Below are 22,325 nucleotides of genomic sequence, written 5' to 3'. Positions count from 1 at the left end.
AAAAAAAAAAAAAAAAAAAGGAAGGAGGGGAAAGGGAAGGACAAGTAATGAGGGGAAAAGGAAGGACAAGCAAGCAAGGACTTCAAGCCTCATTTTAAAATAGCTAATAAAGGGGCTGGGAAGGTGGCTCAGTGGTAGAGCGCTTGCCTTGCATGCCTGAGGCCCTGGGTTTGATTCCTCAGCACCACATAAGCAAAAACAAAAAAGCCAGAAGTGGCGTTGTGGCTCAAGTGGTAGAGCTCTAGCCTTGAGCTGAAGAGCTGAGGGACAGTACCCAAGCCCAGAGTTCAGGCCCCACAACCAGACCCCCTTCCCCCCCCAAAATAAAATAAAGTAGTAATAAAGAAAGTCTGGTAAGTCTGGTAGGCTCTTGCATGTAATTCCCAGCTTTTGAGGGGGCAGAGATCAGGTAAACTGCAGTTCAAAGGGCAGTCTTGGCAACAGGTTACCAAGAACCCATCTCAAAAACTAAGCTGGTAATGGTAATGTATGTCTATAATGTTAGCTGTGCAGGAGGCAAAGCCTGAAAGATCATGATTGAGGTCTGCCTGAACAAAAATGTAGGACCCTATCTGAAAAAAAAAAGAAAAAAAAAGTCAGGGGATATGGCTTAAATGACAAAGCACTTGGCCTAGCAGGCACAGACCCTGAGTTCAAACCCCAGTACTGTCAAAATGTAAACAATAAAAAATAACACAAAGCACATTTGGCAAATGTTGGTAGCAATGGAATGAGAGTTTCAACAGTTGGACAACCTCATAGTTCCTCAAACTTTGAATGCTTATAATGTGTTCATAATGAAATGTTTTAGAAGATACAAAACAGAGCAAATCTTTCATTACCAAAACCAGATGAAAATAAATGATTACTTATGTTAAAACATTTATTAGGAGAATTAGCAAATGGAAAATAAACTACAACATATAAAATATGGATAAAATTATGCCAAATATCCAATTGAGGGAAAATGTGGGAGAGCACCAGTGATGCTAGTTAAACTTATTTCATTAAGCATCATAAGTAATCAAAATTTCATACAAGCGTGGTGGAAAATCTGCATGGAATATAGTCTTCTAAGGGGAAGAAAATATTAAACATAGACACAAACAATCTAACAAGCAGTAGAAAGCACTGTAGAAAAAGTGAAAAAACATTCTAGGTATTATAGCTTCTACTCCATACCAGTAACAAAGGTGCATTCAGATGATTTGTTTACCTGACTAGTTCATTTAAACATTGATAGCAATCACATAGCTTTTTAGCCTATTAAGCAAAGAAAAGAAAAAGATCGTCCAAAGAATTTTACTACAACAGAAAATTTGGTATCAAATCATGAAAAAGAATAACAAAAAGAAAATCACACATTTATTTAACTTAGTCAATATTCTTTCAAATATTCCAAATAAAAATAAGGACCTATAATTTAATTAAAATTTAATTTAAATTAATTTTTAAATTAAATTATTAATCACATTAATTTTACTTTAAATTAAAATAATAAATTCTCATCAGAATCAAATAGAATCTGTTCACTCAAAAAAGGTTTCAATAGAAAAGAAATGATTTCATAGCACAAATGTGTTAAGCAATAGTACTAGTGGTTGTGCAAAAAATATTGATCGCATGTACCACCTGATTCTGATTAAAATTCCTTAGAAAAATATAAAAAGTCAAAGACCTTCCTAACTTATACTCAACTCATACTCAAAATCACTGTACTGATGAATAAGACCATCCAAATCAAAATCACTTACCTACTGGGACTAAGACACGAAACCACCCTCAGCAGAATTGTACTCAGCAAAATACAACTATAAACTGATAAATAAATAAATTCAGTTTCCTCATCTAGGCAAACAGCTGTCACTGATAGTATCTAACCTAGATAGTTGGTTCACTGATACAATAATGTTATTATCAAGAATTACATCATGCTCTTCCAACAATCTTATAAATATTGCACAATGATTTTTTTCTATTCCTAATCAGTTCTCTGTCTTAAATTGCAACAGCCCAGACCCAAAGGCACTTTCCTCTAATCTGTGAAACACTGTCAAACCCTGTCAAGGTGGTGTTTTCCCTTGCTGCAGTAAATTTAATAAACTCAGCTTTGCTCATTCATAGCACTTTTGGGTGGTCTTTAGAGAAGCAGACCAGCAAAAAAATGTGCATTGCAACCCAAGAAGCATTCCATTAAAGGCCCATTTAAATCAAGGGTGGGTGATATGTCAACATTGTTTAAGTGCTCTGAAAGGACCAGTATATGGACTTTATCAACTTAACCAAAATCATGTATTGGAAGAAGAGAATTAAAGCTATCAATTTTTGCAAATAATTCTGTCCACATTTTGAAAAAAAATATGAAAAGTATTGAGAGGTGACCACTTGCCCCTCAAAAAAACAAAACTTCCAGGTTCAGAAAACATGAACAAAGTAAAAGAAAAATCTCATCACTAAAGTCAAAAATGTTAATAGCAATTTAAGTTTTTATGAATAAGAGACACACATTGTTCTTCATTGTGAAGACAATATTACTGAAAACCAATTTCCCCAAATTAATTTATTAAGTCTGATGAAATTGCAGTCTAAACTGTAATTTCGTCCAGTAAGAAGACACATGAGACAGGAGGCAGAAGAAGAGACACACAGATCCACAGAACAAAAATGGAGCCAGCCAGATGAGAATACAGCATAGGCGCAAGATGGCATTACAGATAAATGGGCAATTATTGGCAAATAATCGCATAATGGCAAATAACTTGGCAATTTAAGAGTTCAAAACAAAAAAAGTTCTCATGATATAAGAATTTGACTGAAAAAAAAACCCACAAAGAATTAGAAGTTAACACAGGTGAAGAGTTTTATGGACTTGGTAAAATACCTTTCCAATATGACATGAAACCAGAAGCTATAAAGCGAACATGGTTATATACTTGGACATATAACAATTATACACATTCCTAGAATAAAAACAAAGTTTAAAAGTGCATAAAAATATCTGTAATGCTTGACAATCTGAAAGCTTATTCCACCAATAGTAAATGTGTTCATTGAAATCTGAGACGAAAATCAACACCCCAGAATTGGACATAAAGAAGAAATTAAAAATACAGATGACTAATAAACACATGAAAAACAATGATCAAACTCAAAAAAAGAAATACAATTTAAGACAATAGTTGGCCTATCACATTTGCAAAATTTTAAGTACGTTTAAAATTCATTATTTGCATGGATATGGGAAAGTTGGCAATCTCATTCATTGCCAGTGAGAATAAAATGGTTAACCACATTTTTTCAAAGAAATCTTTCCATAAGTTTCAAAATCTTAAATGTTCATATCTTTAATTCCAGTAATTCAATTGCTAGGTAAACTTAATATCATAGACAAATGCAGAATTGTTGTTCTGTTCATTGCACAGAAATTTGGTACTAACATAAATAACTATGAATGAGAAATCCATAAAACATTTAATTATATTTTATCTACACAATAGTCATGCAGTCATTCAACAAATGACACAGATGTATATGTATTACTGAAATAGAAAAAAAACCACTGAAAAGACTTAAATGGAAGAGGTAATTGGCAGAAGAATGTGTTACAATATGGGTTCACTTCTAAATACCCACTCCAGAATAGCTTGCATGTCCATTTGCACACTAAAAAAAATGAATATAGGAAAACTGACAATTGAGTTGCAGAGAGGAGGGCCCCTAGCTTATTCTATTATTTGTTCTTTGAATTTTTGAGAAAAATGATGAAGTTTCTTTTGAATATATCAGCTTTAAAAATTTATCATGTGGCAAAGAAAAATGGTAAATATATATTTATAGGAGCACTGAGCATTTCCACCATTTTGAGCTTCTTGTGCAATTTATTTGAGGCTCCTGTGATTGAGTCAAGCGGCAGCAAGGGAAACAGTCACCATGCCCAAATTAAAGTCTCAACGGTGATATCCCAATATGAGCATTTCTCAGTTAAGCATTTCTTATCTGCAGGAGGAATCCACTGCCACCCAGGAAGAGAGGTGTCACCGGGCATAAAGAAGACTGTAGCGTTGTTTTGATGAAGCTGGTATATAAGTAATGGCATCAACTGTAGCAAATCCACTCAATGTGGTCACCCTACAAGGACACAGGGAAAATTAGCTTAGGTGAGAAACATGTTCTTTTCATTCTTTTCTTTCCTTTTTTTCTTTTTGGCTTGAACTCAAGACCTCACTCTCACTGTTTTCTTGCTTCCAAGTGAAGCTCTACCAGTTGAGCCATGCCTTACTTGTCCCTTACTTCCTCATTTTGAAATGATAGCTTGGTATGCATAGATCTATATACTTCTGGATCAGCAAACTTCTTCATGGTCTCTCTTGCACATTTCCAAAATGGAATAAATTACCTGATTCACACTGAAAATTATGCCTGTTACTTTTTGTAACAAGTGTTTTACCTTTCACTGCCTAGCAGGACAAGTTATTCAGAAAATCAATTAAAATATACTCATGTTTATTTGCAACAAAAATTTATTGGGAACTTATCAGTGGCAGGTAATTGACAAGGTATCTATGTCACCAAAAAAAGTAAAGAAAAAATACCTGACTAGGGCTGGATGCTGATAACTCATGCCTGTAAATCCTACCTATTCAGGAGGGTGAGATCTGAGGATCATGGTTCAAAGGCAGCCCTAGCATGAAGGTCTGTGAGACTCTCCAATTAGCCACCAAAAAATTGGAAGTAGCACTCTGGTTCAAAGTGGTAGAGCACTAGCCTTGAGCAAAAAAAGCTCAGGGACAATGCCCAGGATCTGAGTTGAAGCTCCACAACTGACAAAGAAAAATTACTGACTAGAATAAAGTAAATAAAAGTAGTTATATGAAATTACATGTAATTGATGAATTAATAATATATAAAGAGCTCAGCTATAATGGACTGGTTAGAGTTAGATTTTCATTGAGGGCAGAGTTTGTTAAGGAAAACTCCTCAATTCAAGAACTATTATGATCACAGCTCTGTACCTCCCCATTTTTATATCCACATTTATCTGATTCTTGGTGCTTTTTAATGCTGCCTGGCTATAACTAAGGATAAACTTAAGGAGAAGATCTATCAATTTATATCCCCCCCATCCTAGGACTCTTATAAACATGCAGCCCCTACCCACATAGACATTATACCTGTCGAAGACATCCATGTGACCATATATAGGAATGAAGATTTGGGAAGTAAACTGTCAACTAATTTCTTAGAATTGATAGTTGAGAGTTAAGGCAAGGGCAGTAACAACTTCTCTACCCTGTTGGGCTCTATCATCGCCTGACAGAAAAAAAAGAAAGGAAAAAAATGAACATTTTAAGAAGAAATACACACATGTATGCAGATGCATCTATAAACATGTATCACATACATACACACATAATGAAACAATAATGTATTTATTCTGTGTTGTGTGGCAACTAGATAGGAATGGTGAATGTTGGTTAAGTCTTCTCTGTGTCATGTGCGCAAACATGCACATCTTTGCACATCTATGCTAGCAAGATAAATATACTACTAAAACTAAATATTATAAAATAAAAAATAATGTCACAATTGTATATAGCATGATGAAAATGTTGTCTATTACTTCCCAGTAAAGCCTAAGTAGGGCTCCTACCAACTGTACTGGAAAACTAAACTTATTTCTAAGTCATCAATTTCCCAAGGCCATCTTTACAGAATAATGTATGTCGTAGTCTGTGAGAAAAATAAGACACCAACATCTACTGTTATATTCTCCTAACCAATCCTTTCCCTCACATAATGCTCTAACAAAGCCAAGAGGGCAATGGAATTAAGCAACATAGGCCAATACAGGAATGTCCAGATACAGTGAACCCTTTACTAATACAAGGGGAACTGAGCAAGCTGCCATTATCTGAGGGAATCTGCCTTGTGCATCCATATACATGAAGGTCAGCATCTCTTTGCTGACTTCTCAGACAAAGACAAATCAAGCCAAGCTAATTATGTCACGGTGTAAGTACTCTGATCTATAAAACCCCACTCCTTGTGGCAAGTATTAGGAGCATTGTGGAAAGGATAAGGCTTAGTGGTGGGCAAGGCATCATGAGAGATGAGGAAGCCACCTGTCCAACAGATGCTGCATGCAAGGTATTCTAGGCTGCCACAAATTATAATTTGGAAACACTTCTATTTTCTTTGTTTTTAATTTAGGGTCTTTAAGATAGATTGCATCCCTTCAATGATTAGCAGCTACACAGATAGGAATAAAGATTGTATTACTTACACATCCTAGGGTACATGGCATGCTTGGGGACCACACAGAGATCAGAAGGACAAAAAAAAGTGAGAAGAAAGGAGGCCAAGAGTAACTGAAGGAGGGAGGAAGGTTGAAGTAGAATAAGGTTGTTATAGAAATGGGTTACTTTTGGGGAATTAGAATCAGTAGGGGTTAAAAACAAGCAGGAACAGGCTCCATGGGGTTATAAACGTGGAAGCATATGTGATGTATATGTGTGTATTCATATGTATGTATGTATATACACATGTATGTGTTGATATCTATAAGGTAACTATCAGAATTGACCACATTGAGGAACTAGAAGGTGATCTAGAAGTAGAAACTGTCATGAATATCCAAATACTTTTTCTGGTATGAGAATTCTTCACAAGAAATTCTTCACTACACTCTTCAATACTCACAGCCAAGACACAACTCAGACACAACTGCTGAGACCTCAAGGACAATCTTAAGATACAAACCTCATTTTGGCCCAGTATCATCTTGGTTCCTAAAAGAGAAGGAATCATTCAAATATACTTGATGCACAATGCTTTTATGGTATAAGCTAGGTTTAGAAACGTCAAGTATTCTAGAATGTAAAAGTATAAAATTATGGAAGCCAACTATACACACACACACACACACACACATGGTTAGATAGATAGATAGATACTATTTTATTTATTATGATTTTTTTGCTAGTCTTTTCTTTGCTATTCTTGGGGCTTAAACTCAGGGCCTGGGCCTTTATGTGCAAGGCTAGTGCCACTTGAGCAGGCAACACATCTGGCTTTTTCAGCGTAGTTTATTGGAGATAAGAGTCTCACAGACTTTTTTGTCTGGGCTGACTTTCAACAGTGATCCTCAGATCTCAAGCCTCCTGAGTAGCTAGGATTACAGGCATGAGACACCAGTGCCCAGTTTCTACAATATTTTTAATGTGAGAGGCAACTGGAGGTGTGGCTCAAGCGGTACAGCCCCTGCCTAATAAGCCTGGAGCCCTGACTTCAATCCCCACTACATGGGAAAAAAGTGAGACACTTAATGTGAGAAACTACCCAAAATAAATGACTGAGTTCCTTACAAAAATCTCAACAATCTATAAACTGTGAGATTACATTCAATGATACTATGTTACTGTAGTACCTTCTAGAAATTGACAAGAATGAGCAGAGATACCAATAAAAACCAAAATTTCAATGTTGTGATACTGAGTTGTAGGTGAAATTAGAACTTTGTTTCCATCTATAGTTCTTCACTGAAAACCAATAATATTCTTAAAATAACCTATGGGATTAGTAATGATGCCTCCTCTTTCATTCTCAGTTTTAGTAATTCATATGGGTATAAAGTTTTATCAATTGCATTCCTCTTGGCACAAAACCCAACTTGTGAGAATTTTCCTCTTTCTGTATTTCCTTCTTTTTTCTTCCTCCTCCCCCATTTCTGTATGTTACTAGGGTCCATGAGACCCTTATCTCCAATTAACCAACAAAAAACTAGAAGTGGCACTGTGGCTCAAAGTGGTAGAGTGCTAGTCTTGAGCAAAAGAGCTCATGACCATGAGCAGGCCCTGAGTTCAAGTGCTATGACCAACAACAACAAAAAAAGAAAAAAAGAAAGAAAAAAAAAGGAAAGAAAAAATCTCAAGGTCAGCACCCAGATCCGTGATTCAAGCTCTAGGAACAGCAAAAAATAAATAAATAAAAAATAAAAAAGTAAATGGTGTAATAATAATAGTAAATGGTGTAATAGGAAGAATTCTGCTGTCACTTGTTACAAAATAGAGCTCAGGCAGAAAAGTTGAATAATAACTGGCCAATTAAGTGTTTACTATTAAGAATTTACAGAAAAACAAACCTGGTACATGTGACTCATGCCTGTAATTCTAGGCACTCAGGAGGCTGAGATTTGGGGATTGAGGCTAAAGCCAGATCAGCAGACAAAATTGAGAGACTCAACATCTCCAATTAACTAAGGAAAGTTGGCATGAAGATGTGGATCAAAAGATAGACTACCAGTCTTGAATGAAAAAGCTGAGTAAGAACTTGATTTCCTGAGTTCAAGGCCCAGTACTGGCACATACAAAAAAAAAGTTTAGAAGAAAACATAATGATGCATTTGACAAACTACATGACAGTTCACTCATTGCTCTGAACAGAGGGGCATATGGAAGAGGATTTGTTTTCTTTTTGCCAGTCATAGAGCTGGGCCTGGGTGCTGTCCCTAAGCTCTTCAGCAAAAGGCAAGTGCTCTACTACTTGAGCCACTTTGGTTTTCTGGTGGTTAACTGGAGATAAGAGTCTCATAGACTTTCTTACCAGGGCTAGCTTTGAACCATGATCCTCAGATCTCAGCATTCTGAGGATTACAGGTGTAAGCCACTGACGCCTGGCCTTCTTCTTCTTCTTTTTTTTTGGTTGGTTGTAGGGCTTGAACTCTGGGCTTGGGTGCTGTCCCTCAGCTCTTCAGCTCAAGGCGAGCGCTCTACCATTTGAGCTACAGTGCCACTTCCGGTTTTCTGGTGGTTTATTGGAAATAGGAGTCTCACGGTCTTTCCTGCTCGGGCTGGCTTTGAGCTGTGATCCTTAGATCTCAGTGTCCTGAGTAGCTAGGATTACAGGCGTGAGCCACCAGTGCCCGGCTTTTGGTCTTCTCTTTTATTCTTTTGGTTGGGGTTTGAACTCATGACTCACACTTAAATTCATGGCTGAGCCTACTTGTTCAGCTGGTGCTCTATCACTGGAGCCATGCCTGTAGGCCAGCTTTTTGCTTCTTATTTTGGAGATTGAGTTCCAAGAAGTTTGTCTAACCTGGCTGTCTTCTAAATGTAATACTCTAGATCTCACTCGAATAGGATTACAGACATGAGCTACTAGCACCTAGCTTTAAGTTATTATTTAAATTGAGAAGATGGATGGAGTTAAGAAGATATAGGGTAGAATAATGAAAGGGGTGGCAACCATCAAGATGCATCCTATTTGAACCTGACAGGCTGAACTGAAACATCCTTGTAAAACTACTTAAGAATTATTTTTTAAAAATTGAAAATTAAAAATACATAATATAATTTAAGATATACAAATACAAATTCAATGTATAAATACGTTTACATGTATATATATAAATAGATAAAGTATAATAATTACTATAAGGAAGCATATTAATAGATCAATAATTTTGTATAAATACCCTCTTTTCTTTTTTAGTGATTAGTACTTAAAGTACTTTCTATTAACAAACATTACTACACGGTACAGTATTTCTAACACATTTTACATTCTCCAGAAGTCCATGTGATATAGGTTAATCTACACAAGTGACATTTTATAGCCTTTACGCTCCATCCCTCAATATCCTCTATGCCTTATCCAAAACCAATTAATACTTTTCTACTGAGTCCACAAATAATTTACCATTTTTCTATCTATGTCTGCCTCATTTCCTTCAGCATCATGGCCTCAAGCTTCATCCATGCTGTTGCAAATGGAAGGACCTTCTCTTTTATTTTTGTGCCCATCCTGGTGCTTGAACTCAGGGCCCAAGTACTTTCTTTGTGCTCAGAGTTAGAGCTCTACCACTTGAGCCACACCTTCATGTCTGGCTTTTGGGGGTGGTTAATTGGAGAAAAAAATTATTAAGAAATTATCTTTCCTGGCTGGCTTCCAACAAGGATTCTCAGTTCTCTGCCTCAAGATAGCTAAAGTTAAAGGTGTGAGCCAGCAATGCCTGGAAGGGTTTGTTTTTCTGGTCCTGGGCCTTGAACACAGACTTTGTGCTGGCTTCAAACTGCAGTCCTCAGATCTCAGCCTCCTGAGTAACTAGGATTATAGGTATAGCCACCAGTGCCTGGCAGGATCTTGTTTTTTAAGATAAAATAATATTCCATTAAAATGTAAGAAATCAACAACATTTTAGGTATTTTATAAAGACTAATCTTCACTTTCCATTATAAAACCATTTGAGAAGTAAAAAGAGGTGCTTAAAAAGCACACAGATGAACAGGTTACAAGGGCAATGCCAACTAGTCCTATACTATTATCTAGCATCTACGTCAAAGGCCAGCATAGATTATCTAAGCTCACATGACATTTAGGGGACATTTAGGGTACATCACTATGGAAAATAATATGATATTGAATGGAAGGAAGGACATCAGTACCTACATAATCATGGATATAAACACAATCTCTCTTGGGGTGAACAAACAAGAGTTCTCTTCCATTGTATACAGCCTTACATGCAAACATGCCATATCACCCCATGAAACACTGGCTCACATATCACTGCAAATAAGAAATGTATACTGGCTTTATAATTCTCTCTACTAACAGGAACATGGCAACAATAAGGGTAACCACATTGTTCACTTTTGTGATACCACCAAATATGGCATCATAATCTGGGATACTGACCAAATATAGTAATGTGTCACCTAAACTGCCTCAATATCATTTAAAATCTGTTCCTTGGGCTGTGAAGTTGGCTTAGTTGTAGAGTGCTTGCCTTGCATGCATTAGGCCCTGGGTTTGATTCCTCAGCACGACATAAACAGAAAAAAGCCAGAAGTGGCACTGTGGATCAAGTGGTGAGTGCTAGCCTTGAGCTGAAGAGCTCAGGGACAGTGCCCAGGCCCAGAGTTCAGCTCCCATGACCAACAAAATTAAAAAAAAAATCTGTCCCTCCTATATATTACAAAAAGACTGTTACTTGGCTGAGAGAAAATACACTTAATGATGGCATATAACCAAGGGCAAAGTTATAATACAACAGACATTCTGCACAAAGGAGAACTGAAAATAACCTTAAGGGATTTTTGTCTCTATTGTCATTGCATGTTTTAAACTGGAGGATAAATTGGACACTAAAAAAAATCAAGTAAGCTAGTTAAACAGGAAAAAATAAAGGAATTTCAAAGGAGACACATAAACAGTAACTTCAGAGACTACAATACAATGAAGGGCCCTTATAGACATTGAGTTCTTTAGTTATACATAGCTGGATGAGAAGAAATACAAGGGCACTCAGAAATAGACATGATTTTGGTATTATTAAACAAATACATGCATCTTGTATATTCTAACTGAAGACCTATTGCTTGATGGTAGTGTATGTACATTTATAATTAGCTAAGAAGATGACAGTCAAGAGAACAAAGGACTGAAAAGTCAGTTCAGGTGAAAAAGTAGACCCTAAGTAAAAAAGGCTTGTTAGGCATACTGGTACATGCCTGAACACGTCACTATTGAGAGGCAAATATGGTATATCCTAGAGTCCATTCTTCATTAGATGGATTCGCTCTCCAGACTGGGCATCCTGGCTCAATGTCACAAAATGACATGCACCAGCCACACACTTAAAAAAGAAAAAAAATAACTAAACTATGGCATAATTGTCATTCGCCAGGCAGGGTAAGAGCCACCAGGAAACTCAAATAAGATATAAGATTCAACCTGAAGTCCCAGTACACCAGATATGAGCCTCATATGATCAGCTACCTACATGTATGCCACCAACCACAATATCAAACAGGGTACCAACACTAGCACACATGTGATCACCCAGACACAGGGTCTCCTTCCAGGACAAACTGGGTAAGCAAAATAAAAGCAAACATAAAACAAGAAACATACCAGTGCAAGCCTGCAAGTGTGGACTTAACAAAACTGAGTACAACTTGTGCAAGTCAACATAACCCTTCCTCATGTTGAACAGTTCCAGGGAACCAACTACAAACAGAACACCAGGCCCCCCAAAAAACATAATAAGAAAAGATAATTGGTAACAATGCCATGTAAGATAGGTGAGAATTCCAGTGAAAAATTCAGCCAAAAGAGCAAGGAGGGACAAAGAGATTATGGAGTACATATAACTAGGAGATCACAAAATTTGGTGAACTGAGAGGTAAAAGAATATCAATGATAACTAGCTTCATGGATACACTGTGTAACAAACACAATTAAAAACGATCACGGTTATTGATATTTGAATAATTTAGATCACTACAAAGAAGATGTCATTGGAGAGTCACTAAAAAACAGGAAATTTTCTGGGACCACAAATTTTCAAGGAAAAACTAGATTGCAGAGCTGATGAGAGAACATTGATAGGTCACACACACACAAAAACTAATACCATTTAAAAGACAAAAGCTACAAAAAGAAAATTTGAGCAGCTAAGTCTTACCTTCCTAAGAGATAAAAGGGCCAGGAATGAACAGAAAGCAGGCCATGTGGCACAAAACTATACATAGTAAAACTCTCTAGGGACTAGGAGAAAAAGAGAGGCACAAGAATCGTGCTGCTTGAAGTGTCCACAGTGATAGGCCTTCAGACCAACATGCCGCCCCACGAACTGAAGTCATACTTGCATACCACAACCTGGAAAACAAGAGAAACTAAAATCAATGTTAAGAAAAGGAACAAAGCAAAAAACACAACTCTACTACCTACAGAGAGCTAATCAAAACTTGCAATCAATACTCTACTTTCCTAGTAGACCCTCAGGGTGTGCCAGAACCATGAATAGCAAGTAACACCTGAGAAACATGCAAGGAAACTATGTGTCTGTGGGGGTGGGCGCAAAGGCACATAAATGTTTCGCACAGTATATACTTGTGCAGCCAAGGGTGACATAACTGTGGTCAAATATTCCTGTTAAAAAAACACACCATCCCAGTCTCACACCAAAGAAAAAATACAGTGTGAGCCAGGGAGAGGATATACAGCCAGTGTTCCAAAAGAGCAAAGAATGTGTGCGACTGCAACTCGGGCCCCGCTCCTACACTGCCTGACTCTGGACCTCAGTCACGATGAGAACGACGGTTATAGAGTTTTCACTCATTTTGTTCAGCTTCCAAGGAATGTTATTTTGGGGAGTCATCATCGATCCAAGCACACCCGCTGGGCGCCAAGCAGCACACGGCACGCTGGGCGCCAGCAGCTCGGGGCAGGCCAAGCTCCAACCCACACCGAGGACAGTGGGACCCCCTCGGGCACTCAGCGAGGCTTACCTCCCTCTCTCCTCGGGGCCGATGCACTGTCCACGGCGAGTCACGACGCAGCAGGCCGGGCGGCTCGCGCCCCTTCAAGGCTACACTGCTCTCTGGGCCTGGCTGCCAACCCGAGGCCCCGCTGACCCAAGGTCTTCTGGGAAATCAGCGCCTGGGAGCCAAGAGGAATCAAGAGGGCCGTTGAGAAAAGAACCAAGGCCAATGGCTGACGCGTCACGCAAAACTCCCTCCTTGCCCTAGCTCCATAGCTCTCTTTCATTCTCCTATCCCACCCTCACGGGGCTTGTCTGGCCCATGAGCACAACAGCTCGTAGGAAGGCAAGCCAAACTTGGGTCGCACAGGACGTGTGTGTGCGCGCGTGTGTGTGAGCGGGCGCACGTGCGTGTGTGTTCGTGTGCCTGTGCCTGTGCCTGGGGGTTGGGGTTGGGGTTTCTTTGTGCAAGTGTGAGACGGTGGTGGTGAAGGGATTGGTTGTTGGAGTCTATGCGTTGCGGTGTGTCCAAGGCAGCCGTTTGCGGGTGTATGCCTCTCAAACGCCGCCTATTCGTCCCCTGGACAAGGGACTGGCAGCCCGACGGCGCCCACGTGGCCAGAGACCACAGAGTCGGCAAGCAGAGCAAGGAGGTGCTACTAACTAGTTGGCTGGCAGCTCTAGACACCTGAGCAGAAGCGAGACCCAGACGAGTCGGCCAAACCTCGGCCTCACAGGCAAGCCCCACTGGAGAAAGGAACGGTGAGTGCCAGGGCCCACTGCGATGGCTGGCTACCTGTCTAGGGCTGCCGCCCGTGCTGGGGGCACAAATGCGTGAGAGGGAAAGGCCTTCCCGGCTCCTACACTAGCTGGCTCGTGCAAAAAGTGCCGGACCTCAGTCACCGATGAGCGGAGACGGGAGTGAGTTTTCACTCATTTTGTTCAGCTTTTCCAAGGAATGTTTTTTTGGGGAATCATCATCGATCCAAGCACAGGCTCTGGGCGCCGAGCGGGACCCGGCCCGCGGGGCGCGAGCAGCACTGGCCAGGACGTTTGCCGCAACGCCAAACGGCAAGCCTTGAGCAGCTCCCACCCACACCAAGGACCACCACGGAACCCCCTTGGGCCCAGTAAGGCTCACCTCTCTCTCCCCGGGGCCGCCGATGCACCGTCCACGGCGGGACAGGGAGCAGGCCGGGCGGCTCGCGCCCCTTCAAGGCTACACTGCTCCCTGGGCCTGGCATGCACCCCGAGGTCCCGCTGACCGAAGGCATCCTGGGCAATCAGCGCCTGGGGACCAAGAACAATCAAGAGCGCCCTTGAGGAAAAGGAACAAGGCCAAGAGCTGACCTGTCATGCCAACTCAAAGCTTGCCCCAACTCCCTATCTCTCTTCTCCTGTCAAACTCTCAACATATTCACCATGACCATGAGCCTGTGACAGGCCTCCTGGTCTACCAAGCTATATGTCGGGGCCCATGGGTTGGGCATGTGTGGCTGTTGCGTGTTAATTGGATTGGATGTTTGTTGGTGTGCATTTGTGGGGACATAAAGGTGTTGTGGGGCAGCTACCCTGTTGGAGCCAGTCCTTGGTAATCTCCCGGGGCCACCTGCTCTCAGGCCCATGCCTTGATATCTCTGGCAGCCAACTGCACTCATCCATCCAGTGTCTGTCACTTAAAGCCTGTCTCGTTTCACCAGCCTAGTACCGCCAACATGGTTCAGAAGCAGCTTTGGGCAGGCCATTGCCATAACGCCAAATGCAAGCCATGACAATCTCCAACCCACACCCAGGACAGTGGGACCCTCTTGAGTACACAAAGGCTTACCTTGTTCTCCTCAGGGGCAATGCACTGAACATGAAGGGTCATGGAGCATTTGGCCGGCTCAGGCATCTTCAAGGCTATACAGCTCTCTGGACCTGGCTTCGAACCTGAGGCCACATTGACCCAAGACCTCCTGGGAAATCAGTGCCTGTGAGCCAAGGGAAATCAAGAGCCTGGTTGAACAAAGAACCAAGGCTAAGGGCTGACCCGGCACAAGTTCCTCCTTACCCTAGCTCCATAGCTATCTTTCATTCTCTTATCCACCCCTCAGATGGCTAGCCTTTCTCCTGAGCACAACGGCTCGTAGAACAGCAAGCAAAACTTGGGATGCATTATTGGGTCGGTGAGTGTTTTTGTGTGTGTGCGCACAAGCGCGTATTCATGCGTACTTGTATTTTCGTGTGCCTGTGCCTGGGGGTTGGTGTTTCTTTGTGCAAGTGTTAGACGGTAGTGGTGAAAGGATTAGTTGTATGAGTTTATGCATTGCAGTGTGTCGATGGCAGCCGTTCTCCAGTGTATGCCTTTCAAACGCTCTGTATTCATTCCCTGGACAAGAGAGTGGCAACCGGACAGCGCCAAAGTGGCCAAAGACCATGGTGTCGGCAAGCAGAGCAAGAATGTGCTAACTGGTTGGCTGGCAGCTCTAGACATGAACAGAAGCAAGACCCAGACGAGTCGGCCAAACCTCGGCCTCAAAGGCAAGCCCCACTGGAGAAAGGAACGGTGAGTGCCAGGGCCCACTGCGATGGCTGGCTACCTGTCTAGGGCTGCAGTCCGTGCTGGGGGCACGAATTCATGTGAGGGAAAGGCCTTCCCGGCTCTTACACTAGCTGGCTTGTGCAAAAAGTGCCGGACCCCAGTCACCGATGAGCGGAGATGGGAATGAGTTTTCACTCATTTTGTTCAGTTTTTCCATGGAATGGTTTTTAGGGAATTATCATTGATCTATGCCCAAAGGGTTTTTCCACAGGTGAGAAGAAAACACTCGATTTCACAAGAATTTCCAAGAGTGCTCTTTGGCCACATGCATTTCCCTAGCATTGGGTAGAATGTAGAAAACAAGTCCTATTTGGATACAAGTCCCAGTCCATGTCAACAATATTCTTTCCACAAAAGAAACTTGGCTTACCTTTCAGGGCCACACAGTCACTTGGTAGGTATTGGTGAATAAACAGGGCCTGCACACTGGCCACAAACTCTGATCTTCCATCAAGGCAGGCTCCTCTGTGACATGCTTCCTGTTGGGCTTCCACCAATTTAATCTCTGTAAATTGGTCACAAATCAAATGCCCACTTGAGAGAAGGATGGGAGCAAAGAGTGACAATCACAATCTACTTTATCTGTATGTCTAAAGTGCTTTGATCCTTTCTGTGTTCTCTTCCTCTTATATGTTGCTCTCCCTGATGAGGGGGCCCAGCATGACTCCATTGCACACCTCATGCTTATGATTAGTGTGTGCGTTTGTAGGTGGCAAGCTCTCTAGTCCCAACCAGTACCGACACCTGCTGCAAATCTACGTGGCATACCACCTTCATACCAAGGGGCAGCTATTCACACGATGCCAGCTATCTCCTCCTGTGCTCAGTGACAAGAGAGAAGGGACCTCCTGCAAGCCTCATTTCTCTCTAGACATCCCAGGGTAACTGCACCTTCTTTTTCGCTTCCTCTAAGCAAGGATGATGCACCCTCACCCACCCTCTGCCAACTGAAACCCACCCAATGAGCAACTGAACAGAACTACTTCGAACTATCAAAAATAGATCAACCAGACACTTTGGGATGCCTGTGGCCACACAGGCCCAGAAAAATTACCTTACTTCTGGACCACACTTCCTTGTACAAACTGATCAAACTCAACGTGACCTTTGTACAACTATGCATCTACATGCCTTGTTTGTTGGGCATGCTGATAGGGACCCCCATGCATGCCTGTCTACCAGAAATAAGACAGTTCTAAGGCCCTGAGTCTCCCTGCTTATTTCATAAAGCACGCACACACACACACACACACACACACACACACTCACACACACACACACCACACATATGGTGAATCTCACATGTCTAGACTGCCAAAAGACGATATAAGCTTTCAGCCCAAACAAGAATTTTGCCCAACAGTGCCATGTGTCTGCATCCTTACTAGTCACAGGAGCACCTCCTGATGTCTGGCCATATTCCCAGTAGCCACCTGCCCACTGGGGCTGAGAACAGTTAGGTTCCTTTGTGACATAGCAGTGGAGGGTCACAAAGCATGGGGCTTGTGGTCTAGGCACCACCAACTTGTATAGGAGATCAACCAGTTGGGGGCTTTTATGACAGCATAATCTGGAGAGTAGAGACATGTCCATGACGAAGTTGAGGATGGACCAAGGCACAAAGGTAACTCCACGATCTTATGGGTGGCAATGTGGCTGTTTCATAAAGGTTCTTATTGCGTACCCTCCAAGTGCATCTTTGAATGGGTGCCAAGGCACATTTATCAGCCAAAGGCTGATCTAGAAGCTAGGTGGGCAGAATTAAGTGGGGCTTATCCCTACACTACAATCTCCCCTAAGTAACTAACTGGCCACCAAGGGGAGCCTTCTGCTGATGAAAGTCAAAAGGTAGCCCTGGGAGGAGTCCACAGTCTACTCAGCAACAAGATCCTAGTAGGCCATCCTAAGTGGAGGACTGCCTCTGGCTATTTCCCAATACAAAAGGTAAGAGGTCATTGCAGGTGGGGGTAAGCTCACATCCATGTGTTTCCAGTGTGGAGTCAGGCTGGTTATGACACACCTATCCCATGGGGACCAGCACAGGTAAGGCGCGGGGGAGTGCTGGCCAAGCTACAATCCACAGACACTCTGTGAAGACGGTATTGTCCCACTCACTGTCACCCCTTCCTGTCCTTTTTTTGCCAGTCCTGGGGCTTGAACTCAAAGCCTCGGCACTGTTCTTAAGCTACTTTTGCTCAAGGCTAGCAGTCTACCACTTGAGCCACTGTTCCACTTCTAGTTTATGTGGTACTAAGGGATTGAACCCAGGCTTCATGTATGTGAGGCAAGCACTCTACCACTAAGCCATATTCCCAGCCCCTCCATTACACTTTTGTGCACATCCTAAACAAGGATCATTGCCAAGTTTTTTCTATGTCTTTGTGTCCATGCTACCAGGGGAAATGGGTCCTGTCATACAGTGAGGCTTGTCTCATGTCCACAAGGGCCCTGAATCGAACTTGCTTCTTCCCTTGGATGTATATAAACCTGAAACTCACTATTGGATGCTAACTTCCAGCTTCTCTGCACTAACCTCAAGCAATTCTACCCACTGTCTCTTTTGACCCATCAGGCAGTCTCAACCTGCCATGCGTACCTCATAAAGAAAGGCATGATCTCAAGGTCTTTGTAGCTGACTGGGCATTTCTGTAGAGATGCTTCCTTGAATAGTTCATGAACATAAGTTAGGGAAAGTAAGTCCTGCTTCACTCCTACACTAGCTGTGATATGCAAACATGCTGAACTTCAGTCACCCAGGAGAGTAGGAATTGGGATTTTTCACTCATTTTCTTCAGATTTTCATGATATTTTGGGGACACCAAATCCAAGAACAATTTTTTGGCACAATTGCTCCTGTGAATCCCATCAGACATTTGGATGTCTTAAGACCTTCAAGACAGGCTGTATGAAGAACAATTGTAGGAAGTATTTCTGAGGACAGAGGGAATGCCCAAATTGGTAGACTGAAAGGGCACCCTGGAGAAGAAATGAACCATATCTCTCTTAGGACTCAAAAATCATGACACCACCTACCCCATTGGTGATGAGAATGGTTTCCTCAGTGACATAGCAGCAGAGAGGTCCCCAAACAGCTCATGGGGCTTGCAGACAGGCACCACCACCAACTTGTACAAGAGAGCGCCAAGCTACTTCCTGCATCACTGCCTGTGGGGCTTTTGTGACATCACGCCCTGGGGAGTGGAGACAAACCAATGACAAATTTGAGGATAGAACAAGACACAAAGGTCACTGGCCAAATCCTATGGGTGCTGGTGTGGGCTGTCTCACTTATGCTTCTGCTTTATCTCTGCTCCTTCTGCACACACACCCAACTGAGCAAAGCAAAAGACCTAGCACCTGAATGGATGGGCACTTTGGCAGAGCTGTTAGCCAGAGGCCATATAAGAAGCTGAGTAAGCAGAAGTAAGTGGTGACTCAGCCCTATATTATCTACGGTAGGCAACATGCTGGACCTCAGTCACCGATGAGTGAGAAGGGCATAAATTTTCACTCATTTTGTTCAGCTTTTCCAAGGAATGTTTTTTTGGGGAATCATCATCGATCCAAGCACAACCATATCCATTGGCCAGAAGGAGAGCCTAAAACTCTGCAGCCCGGAGGGGCAGAATAGAGTACTAGCATAACCTGTGGCCACTCATAGGGCTTTCCAACGTGGTAGGAATTAGAAAGACTGGCATCTTAGAGGTTGGCAGCATTGCCACCAATGTTAAACCCATAGAGAAAGCCTTGCTTACCTTTCTGAGCCACATAATGACACAGTCTGCCTATGGGCCACAATTTCCAGTTCTCCACAAAGGTAGACCCCTTTCTGCCATGCTGACAATGGGGCTTCCAAAAACATCACGTCCTAAAAAGTGGATACAAATCAGATGTCAAATTGAGAATCAGATCAGAGCACAGAGTTATGTCCTCTCTTACACGTTCTTCTGTCTGACACTCTCAAAACTGCCTTGATTTGTTTCTTCCTCTTCCTAGATAAATATGAGACTGGGTTGGCTGTGTTGCATACCTAAGGAAGGTATGGTGGCCATGAGTCAATGTCAGTTTGCAGGTGGCAAACTTGCTAGCTGTGGCCAATCTCTCACACTTGCTGCAATGCCACAGCTGCATACAACCTCCACAGCAAGTGTCTTCCCTCTACAAAATGCAAAATATCAACTCTTATTCACAATGTAAAAACACAAAAGTTCCTCTTGCCAGTCTCATTGTTGTACTAAGACAACTTAGGATGACTGCAGGTTCCTCTTCCATTCTAGTAGGCTAGGACAACTCTGCCCTACAGTCTGCTGCAAATTGTCCCCAATCCCCCCCCACACACACACACACTGGAGCTAGGAGCCAGTGGCTCACACCTGTAATCCTAGCTACTCAGGAAACTAAGACATGAGGATTGTGGCTTGAGAGTGGCCTAGGTAGAAAAGTCCCTGTGAGACTCCTAGCTCTAATTAACCATTCAAAATCCAGAAGTTGTACTATGGCTCAATTAGCAGAGTGTTACTCTTGAGTACAAAGAGGCTCTGGGACAGTGCAAAGGTCTAGTTCAAGGCCTACAACCCACCAAAAACCAAAACAAAACAAAACAGAAAACACGGCATAGAACAACTTCATACAGCCAAAGTAAGATTACCCATCATCTACACTCACATTACCCTCTTGGATGATAGTGCCAAGTCAGGCTGAGAAGACTGACCTTCCGCCTGAACCATGCTTCGTTGTATGAACTAACAGAATTCAACCTGGCCTGTACATCTACACTGCTACCTGCCTTGATAGATGGGCATGTGGAAACCCTGTCTAAGCATCAACTAAAATAATGCAATCTTGTGGGTGTCCCTCTTGCCTGCTTATTCCACACACACACACTCACACAGGCTAACATAGCCTTAGTGCAGCCCAGGATCAAAGCTCACACCAGTGTTTTGCCTACTAGTGCCCTGTATCAGCCTTCAAAGAAGTCAAACAAGCATGCCCCATGTTCTGGGCACACAGAGTCACCCTGTACCACTGGGACCTGGCTCAAAACACTATTTTTCAAGAAAAGGCAGAATTGTATACCTGGAAAGCTCTCAAACCTTACCCTATACAATGGCCAAAAAACACAAATCCAACCAATGGGACAGAAACTTGAGTTAGGGTGGACCTACCAAACCACATGTCCCACAAACCAAATCTAGACTTGTATCTGAGCCCTGGTGACTGCAAACCAGATACAGGGGTGAGGGTCTTTTCCCATCCCCAATGTCAAAATCAAATCTACTCAAACCATATCCAAACTTTGCTCTGGCTTTTTACAAGGGACAAGTGGACAGTAAAATGGCAAACAAGGGAATGACAATCATTAGGAACACAAATCCATGCTTCACAGGAACACCCACCATGTGCCAACCAACAACTCCCCCCTTTTGATGGAAGGTTCTACAACCTTCTGAGTAGATTCAAGGCCACTAGGGGGAGCATCCTGCTCATGAAAGAGTTCTTGTACTAGCAAGGTGATGTAATCCTGCTGAACTTCAGTTATAGATAACCCATAGTCATGGGATTTTTCACTCATTTTGTTCAGATTTTCGTGACATGATTTTTTGAGGCATCACCAATCCAATTACAGTATTTTGGAACGAATACTCCACTGAAACACATGGGGCATTGAGTTGGCCTAATACTTTCAAGAAAGATTATGATAAGGACAACTGTGGAACACATCTCTGAGGCCACAACTTGACAGAATATTGGGTAATCCTGGGGAAGGAAGAAATAGTATCATTTTGAGAACTAAAATACCATGGGGTACCACTTACCTGGTGATGACAATAGTTTCCTCAGTGACATAGCAGCAGAGAGGTCCCCAAACAGCTCATGGGGCTTGCAGACAGGCACCACCACCAACTTGCACAAGAGAGAGCCAAGCCACTTCCTGCACCACTGCCTGTGGGGCTTTTGTGATATCACGCCCTGGGGAGTGGATACAAATCAATGGAAAACTTGAGGATAGAACAAGGCACAAAGGTCACTGGCTGAATCCTATGGGTGGTGTGGGCTGTCTCACTTATGCTTCTGCTTCATCTCTGTTCTTCCTGCACACATGCTAAACTGAGTAAAGCAAAAGGCCTAGTGCCTGAATGGACAGGCACCCTGGCACAGCTACCAGTCTTTGCCATGCCCCAAGCTGAGTGGGCAGAAGGAAGCAGAGCCTCAGCCCTACACTACCTAGGAAATGCACTGTGCTGGACCTCAGTCACCGATGAGTGAGAAGGGCATAAATTTTCACTCATTTTGTTCAGCTTTTCCAAGGCATGATTTTTTGGGGAATCATCATCGATCCAAGCACAAGCACTATGGCCACGAGACAGAAGGAAAGGCTAGGGGCTTGCACCATGCAGAGCAGAATACATTTCCCGTGTGGGCCTTGGCCACCTTTGGGGCCTTAGATGTGGTAGGACTGAGAAGCACTGCCAACTG

At 42.3% G+C, this 22,325-nt stretch overlaps 1 long non-coding RNA gene across 2 annotated transcripts; it reads right to left on the bottom strand.

The window, feature by feature from the left end:
- Window positions 1–3,318: 3,318 nt before the first annotated feature.
- On the bottom strand, window positions 3,319–14,550 carry LOC105982541. 2 transcript variants are annotated; one of them, XR_001174902.1, is made up of 6 exons: window positions 14,406–14,550; window positions 13,293–13,443; window positions 12,467–12,660; window positions 6,760–6,788; window positions 5,172–5,310; window positions 3,319–4,128 (listed from the first exon to the last, which is right to left on the bottom strand). It is a non-coding gene; the product is annotated as an uncharacterized LOC105982541 (long non-coding RNA). The 2 variants fall into 2 exon arrangements; XR_001174901.1 differs by having other exon boundaries at window positions 5,172–6,788.
- Window positions 14,551–22,325: the final 7,775 nt, after the last annotated feature.

This window comes from Dipodomys ordii, unplaced genomic scaffold (genome assembly GCF_000151885.1).
Source record: "Dipodomys ordii isolate 6190 unplaced genomic scaffold, Dord_2.0 Scaffold15, whole genome shotgun sequence".
Lineage (NCBI taxonomy): Eukaryota > Metazoa > Chordata > Mammalia > Rodentia > Heteromyidae > Dipodomys > Dipodomys ordii.
Note: the sequence above shows the minus strand (reverse complement) of the source record. Positions and strands in the feature narration are given on the sequence as shown.